Raw genomic sequence first — 8,281 nt, forward strand, 5'->3', positions numbered from 1 at the left:
TGAAAGGTAAGTAAGAATATATTAGGACTCCCTTCTTCTCGAGAGTCACATTGAGTAATTAAAGTCTAAGACGAGGTTCTGGACTAGTAAGTAACTACGTTCTAGTTTTAAAAAAAAGAGTAAGTGAAAACATCAGAATTGCATATATCATTGCACACTTTACCCACAGCCAGATAGCCTACCACGTCCCCAGGATATGCCTATCTTAGGCGAGCATCCAACATTTAATTCTTGAAAAGTCCTATGCCATCGCTTTGGCTCCGTTTATAAATTATATTACCGTCCAAAAATATCAGGAACAAAGTGTTGTTTAAGACTCCTTCGAGCGATTTCCTTCACGAGAACCCCTTTCAACATTACATTTTCTAATTTATAATTTAAAATAATATTTTACAAGAGGCGGTTAATTTAAAGTTTTTTAATCAACATGCAGCCATGCATCCAAGAAACACTCATTTGTGTTGGAGTTTCGTGTCATATTTCTCTAATTTTCTTCCACAATTACCATACAAATTTGTTACAATTTGTTTATTAGGGACATGGGTTTGGCGTTATCGTGGAATGTGTTCACGTTATTTATAAAATTATTACACACGTAGGGAAAACGAAAAGGAAATGTCGATTTCTTATAACCTTAGCTAGCTAGTCGGAAATTTTAATGTAAATAATATTTTTAGCTATGTTTATTGTAATTATGTTCTTGGGCTTTCTACCTAACGTTTCTCCTAAAATAAAAAATATTCTTTGGCTTAATAATCTCATTTTTTTTAACTTAAGAAAAGTAGCATACCAGATCGAAACCCGTATAAGTTAACCCATTCCTAATTAATAGTTATTTCTATATTCCCTCAAAAAAAAATAGTTATTTCTATAAAAGTGGGAAAAGATAAGGATTTATGTCCCCAATCTACCCTGATTATTAGTTCTTGTTTTTGTTAGAAATTTGGGTGTGGAAGACTTGATGGATATTTGGTGCTTATATGTTAACATGGAGATCAAGGGTGAACCAGAGATAAAATGTTTTATTTCATTTCTCATTACTATATCACAATGCATACAAGAGGTATATATATAGGATTACATCTCTACATTCTTCTACTCCTATCCTATATCTAGATTTTTTTAGGCTAGCTTCTAGATGTTTCCTAAGGTTGTTCTAGATTATAATTTACAATAATATATTTCTAGATTTTTCTAAATTAATATTTTAACAGTTTTGACCAAAGTTTCCATCAAATGTTTTATCTTCCTCTCGTACGTCAAAACATTTAATCGTAAATTATAATCGAATGAAAGATCACAAACAAATTGTGCATAATTTGAATTGCAATGACTACAAAATCATCCAAGATAATGCATTTCAAATGGCAAAGATGACAACAAATGTAATCCCCTTGCACAAGAGTAGAGCTTTCTTTATAGTGTGATTTTTTAAAATGTTTCTTAGGAAGACGATACCTGAAAAATAAATGATACCACCCCATATTTATAAAAATTAAAAGTTTTTAAAGCAGAGCGTCTATAGTTGTGATTATTTATAATGTTTATTTTATGTAAAAACAATTAGGGGAAACTATAAACAGTAATGATGGATACGTAGTACAACTGCAATCGCTAACTGCTGTACCCGGGTACAGCCAGCTCTGGCTGTACCCTCCAAAAACGACACGCTCATATTGTTTGTTCATTCTTGTCGACTGTTTGTTCTTTTTTATTGTACTGTTTGTTCATTCTTATTGTACTGTTTGTTCTTTCTTGTTGTACTGTTTGTTCTTTCATGTTGTTTTTTAAATTCATCATCAAATTTTCATAATTGTCGTATTTTTTGTTCTTTCTTCTGGAATTTTATGTTCTTTTTTATATTGTTTGTTCTTTCTTGTTTATTTGTTTGTTTATAATAATCATATGGTTAATGTTCATAATTAAACTCTTCAGTAATCTTTTATTCTTTCTTTTTGTATTGTTTGTTCTTTGAATTTTATGTTCTTTTTTATATTGTTTGTTCTTTCTTGTTTATTTGTTTGTTTATAATAATCATATGGTACGTTAATGTTCATAATTAAACTCTTCATTAATCTTTTACTCTTTCTTCTTGTATTGTTTGTTCTTTCTTGTTGTACTGTTTGTTCTTTCTTGTTGTTTTTTAAATTCATTCATCAAACTTATTGTTGTATTGTTTGTTCTTTCATGTTGGCTTTAAAATTCATCATAAAATTGTTCATAATTGTTGTATTGTTTGTTCTTTTTTCTGGAATTTTATGTTCTTTTTTATATTGTTTGTTCTTTTTTGTTGAATTATTTATTTTTTCTTGTTTATTTGTTTGTTCACAATAAATATATGGTTAATGTTCATAATGAAATTTTTCACTTCATTGGTCTTTTATGTTTTTACAAGCGCCTATATTGTTTATTTCCAAATAAATAAATAAATGTTCATTTTCAAAATAGTAAATGTTCATTCCAAATAAATAAATAAATGTTCAATTCCGAAATAGTAAATGTTCATTTCCGAAATAGTAAATGTTCATTTTTGTAGTTTATTTCCAAATAAATAAATAAATGTTCATTTCCAAAATAGTAAATTTTCATTCCAAATAAATAAATAAATGTTCATTTCCGAAATAGTAAATGTTCATTTTTGTACCAGTATTTTTTCTTTCTTGTTGTATTGTTTGTTCTTTCATGTTGACTTTAAAATTCATCATAAAATTGTTCATAATTTTAGTATTGGCTGTTCTTTTGTCTGGAATTTTATGTTCTTTTTTATATTGTTTGTTCTTTTTTGTTGAATTATTTGTCCTTTCTTGTTTATTTGTTTGTTCATAATAAATATATGGTTAATGTTCATAATGAAATTGTTCACTTCATTGGTCTTTTATGTTTTTACAAGCGTCTATATTGTTTATTTCCCAATAAATAAATAAATAAATGTTCATTTCCAAAATAGTAAATGTTCATTCCAAATAAATAAATAAATGTTCATTTCTGAAATAGTAAATGTTCATTTTTGTAGTTTATTTCCAAATAAATAAATAAATGTTCATTTCCAAAATAGTAAATGTTCATTCCAAATAAATAAATAAATGTTCATTTTCGAAATATTAAATGTTCATTTTTGTACCAGTATATTAATGTTCATTTTAAACAACACAAAACGACATCGTTTTGGATAGGGTACAGCCAAAAATTTGCGGTACAACTGTACAATAAGTTCCTTAAATGGACATTCACAATCCTCAAAATCTTAAGTAACGGTCTCTTATTCCCCGAAAATAAAATGTTAAAGTACACACTTACTCTTCATAGGTAAAACTACAAAAATACTTTCACACAAAAAAATATTATTTTGAAAAGAAACCCTTTGACATTGAGGCAGACGCGTATTTACGTTATCATAGCGCCGCCAGCTACCCCGGGACAATTCCTCAGGGGGCGAGCCTCAAACCGACTCTACCCGGGATTATAACATTGCCCTGGACCTTCAACTGACAAAAGGTAAATACACGGGGAACAAAAGTTATTTTTACAGAAGATTGACTAAGCAATGCCTAAGATTACACCAATACTTTCACACAAGGTGACAAGGCCTACTAAACCTTTAATGTTGGATGAATTTGTGCATCTAAGAGGTAGAGTTACCATAACTCCCGGGGCGAGCCTCGAACCGACTCTCCCCGGGGTTCTAACGTCACCCCGATCTGAACTTCAACTGATACCCCATATTACAGAGTATCACGATCGATATACTTTACATGAATACTCCGTATATCTTAAGAGAATTCTTTTCTCTATCAGTTCACAACCGTGAAAATCTAGCACCAACGGGGAAGTACGAGACAGGAATAGGGGCTAAAGATCTTTTGACATCGGATTTGCTCTTGGGCTCGGATTTTTTCATCTTTTTGGGGCTTGATTCTTCACAATCAACTTGATTATTGGAATTTGAGAAGCAATTGAACATGCTTAGAAATGAAGTCATTTTTTGAAATTTTTGAAATTTAAAATGTTTGATATTGTGTTGAGTGGTGGTTGATGTCCGAGGATTTCTTTCAAGGGGGTATATATAGAGTGTGGGATGGAGTGATGAGCACGTATTGAGCTGACCATTCAAAGTTTCAAAAACCACCGAAACTTCCTAAGCAAACTACAATATGTAGTTAAGTGCCTATATTTCAAAAGTTATTTGTCCTAATCAATATAATTAGTACTCTAGTAAAAGATCGTTTGTCACTTTGCTAATTGTCATACTATTATGCGTAATTTTATTGACCCTCAAGTCCTACCTAGTTGACATATTTTAAGTATGGTCAATATATAGACATCAAGACGGTGAACACTGGTTGTACTTATATTGTGTGTTTTTTACTTTAAACCAAACGAAAAAGGAATTGTGTCACGTTATATGTTACCCTTTTAAAATAAAATACAAATAAATACTTGCATTTCATTAATTCATAATAACTTGCATGTTTGACTTTTTTTTCATTATTCATATATCAACTTTGACTAAGGCCTATCTTTTGCTAACATATTAAAAACAAAAGTTATGGTGTAAAATGTTATTAAATATTTAGGTATTGATTATATGGACTTTCATAATATCAACATTTTTATGATGTTTATTACAGAGTAATATTTATTTTGTTTTGTTAATGGTCAAACAAATTTTTATTTTTGTGATGTTTATTACGGAGTAATATTTATTTTGTTTTGTTAATGGTCAAACAAATGCATGCATTTACATGTGTACAAAGGTTGATTGTGTCAATTGTTCAAGAACGTATAGGAAAGAGTGTGTAATTAAAAGCTAGAGAGCTGATTATGAAATTTTCAAACAAAAATATACGGAGTACTTCGTACCCCGTATATCTTTTTCACACAATAACTCGTGGCTTAAGAAACTACTACGTAGTTCAAATATTATATACTTCGTATTAAACACTTCATATTAAATATGAAAGCAAAAATTAATTCTAAAAATACAAACTTTAAACGTTCTGCTTAAAAAGAGATGACTTTCCATTTAACTAAGAATAACACAACCTTTTAGACATGTCTTCTTTTAAAGGGATCCCAATAGATAATATAAAAACCGACCTTACAAATTAAATATTTTTTCTTTATATAATAACAAGAAGATTAAAAAATATTATAGCATATTACCTATTTTAGCAAGTTATTTTAGAGGGGGCTTTTAAAAGAAGATAGGTTCAAAAAGTTGTGTTATTCTTACATAAACATAAAGTCGACCGTTTTTAAGCAGATCGCTTAAGGGTTGTATTTTTAGATTCAATTTTTTCAAACATTAAATGATTGAGATAGAGTGATTTTAGAAAAAAGAAGTACTTGGTGTCCAAGCAAAAGCTAACTTGCTTTGACCAACACCACTTGGACCAACATACTCACGAAGTATCTGTCTCTGTTTCTAATCGGATGCGATTAAATTTTTGTTTTTGTTTTTTTTATAAAGAAAAAAGAACATTAGTCAAAATTACGTCTTAAACTCATGAATCACATAGTCAGAACAATATATTACTATACATTAAAAGAGAGATTAGGAATGATACGTGTCAATTCCTGGTGCGATTTTTTCCCGTCAAAAATCACTTTTCAAAAAAAAGTGTATATGTTTTATTTTATTTTTATTCTCTACCTTTTTTTATAAACTACTCCCTCCGTTTTTTTTTGTTTATTACATTTGGACTTTTGCACATTTATTAACGTATAATAAAGATTTTTTTTTCTTTTTTATTAAAATAATAAACCCAAGTAAAATATCAATATTAATCATTACAACAACCAATAAGATTGTTTTATTTATCAAAATGAACCAATAATGGAAAAACACATAGATGGCTAACTTAACATACTTGGAAAATTGTAAAGAAATTTAATGAGTTGAAAAAATTGGACCAATTAAAATTAAAACCTAGCACAAAAAATGACAGTATAATAAGTTTATAAAAGGAAAGATCGATTCTCCCACGTAACAAACATTGTGAAACACCTAAAATGAATACGTAACAAACAAAAAGAAACGGAGGGAATATTTATGTATAGAAACAAAATTTAGTTTATAAATTATGGAAATAATAGATACGACATAATAACAATTATTCTAAATTGGTAATATTTTAGTCAAATAGATATATTAATAATGGAAAATGCATCACTCAATATTTTGGTCAAATTATCATATTAGCATTTTAAATATGCATATTAGATGAATAAATTTAAACGAGTATGTTAAAAATGTTATAACTATGCAGTAGTTGGGAATTATTTAGTTAAATACAGTATAATACCCGTGCGATGCACGGTTTATAAAGCTCACATATTAATCTTATACTAATCTAAATATTAAGAGTGATGATATTAACTTCTCAATCTATAGTTTAAAAAAAAAAATGAAATAGAGCTGATTGATTAAAATTTAATGATTTAGTATTGACCTACTCGTCAGTCGCCACAATACAAAATTTCACATCATAAATTTACTTTACTGTTCCGTATAATATAAACTACGAAATTCATTATTAAAACGTATTTGTTTTCGTGACATATTGTACACCATTAGAAGAATGTTATTGCGTATGAATTCAATCTTTATTTAGTATTTACTCCCTTTGTATTTATTTAAGGGATACACTTGTCTTTTCAGGCCGTATTTATTTAAGAGGCACACTTGCCATTTTTAGTAACTTATCAACCCCACCATCTAATTAAATAATATATCTACACCCCGCCCCAACCTCCACCCCCCACTCCCTAAAATGACATGGTCCTCACTTGTTTTTCTTATTAAAATACCTACTCAAACCCACTTGTTTTATTACTTTATTTCATTCAATTTTTTTCTTAATACGCGTGCCCGACCAAGTGTATCTCTTAAATAAATACGGGAGGAGTAGCATTATACTCCCAATTTGTAGTATAGTGATATTTTGAATTGTAGGGTGGAGCAAAGTTAAAAGAAAAATGATAAATTTATTATTCAAAATATAAAAAGTCGGCAAAAGCCTTTATGTATTGATGTGTCGTAAAGTGCTCGTTCTTCACCAGCCATTTTCTCTCTCTCTTCTCTTTTCCTTCTCATTTTAGGGTTGCATAAATTAGGATTTCTTAGGCGAAAATAGCCAAATTTCTTCAAAATTTTGGCTAATTTTTTTTACCCCTTCTCTGCAATCTTGTCTTGTTTTTGGCGTTTGCTCTTTATAAAACTACATATTTTCAATGTAATAAGTCGTACCACAATGGTGAGTTTGATTCTAATTCAGTTTTGTGTGTTTAGTTTAGTCTAGGTTGTATTTTGGTAAATATTTGTGTGGGGTCAAAAAGGAGGTCAATCTTTCGATTACAATCAGACGAATCAGACGAAAATCATATCTATCACGACTACAACGTATCTATATGCAAGTTTATAGTATAAGAGAAGTAGGCATATTATTTCCCATCACTCGTGGCGAGAAAAATAATATTGTTATTCGGTTGAACATGTTGGAATAAAGTTCATTCAAGTCTAATATTTAGTTGGGCCTTTTATGTATGGAATATCATGCCAAGGGGTTTCTAAATCCATTTCAACCATCTAAAATCTCATACCACCTTCCCTCTTAGATTTTCAGTAGGCATATTACTTCCCATCACTCGTGGCGAGAAAGATAACATTATTATTTGGTTGGACATGTTGGAATAAAGTTCATTCAAGTCTAATGTTTAGTTGGGATTTTAGTTATGGGATATCATGCTAAGGGGTTTCTAAATCTATTTCAATCCTCTAAAGTCTCATACCACCTCCCTTCTTAGATTCTAAATTCACCCCATTTGATTGTACAATCCATTATATGATTGAACCACAGACATATATAGAGTGGCATATCGTTTTACATACGTACAATACATACCAAGATCTATAGTATGAAACAGAGCAATCCAGACACTCTACTTTGACTTCAGATGAAGCAAATGTATTATACGTATCATCTATTAAAAATGAAAGGTCATGAACATCAGATTATAAAAAGTTACTTTAGCTTCCATCATACAACGTATTAGCAATTCTTCTAATGATATGATCTCATACACTAAACAGATGAATACCTTAACACATTTATTAACATCTAAGATCATCTATCTTTAAAGGCAAATTTGTCAAAAACTACCTTATAAAATATGATTTTTGCGAAAAACTACCTTATAAAAAAAATGTTGTAATAAACTACCTCACCTCAGGTCGACATGACGACATCCACCATGGTGACGGCTCCCGCCTCCGTTCCAG

This window comes from Spinacia oleracea, chromosome 6, assembly GCF_020520425.1.
Source record: "Spinacia oleracea cultivar Varoflay chromosome 6, BTI_SOV_V1, whole genome shotgun sequence".
In the NCBI taxonomy this organism is placed as follows: Eukaryota; Viridiplantae; Streptophyta; class Magnoliopsida; order Caryophyllales; family Amaranthaceae; genus Spinacia; species Spinacia oleracea.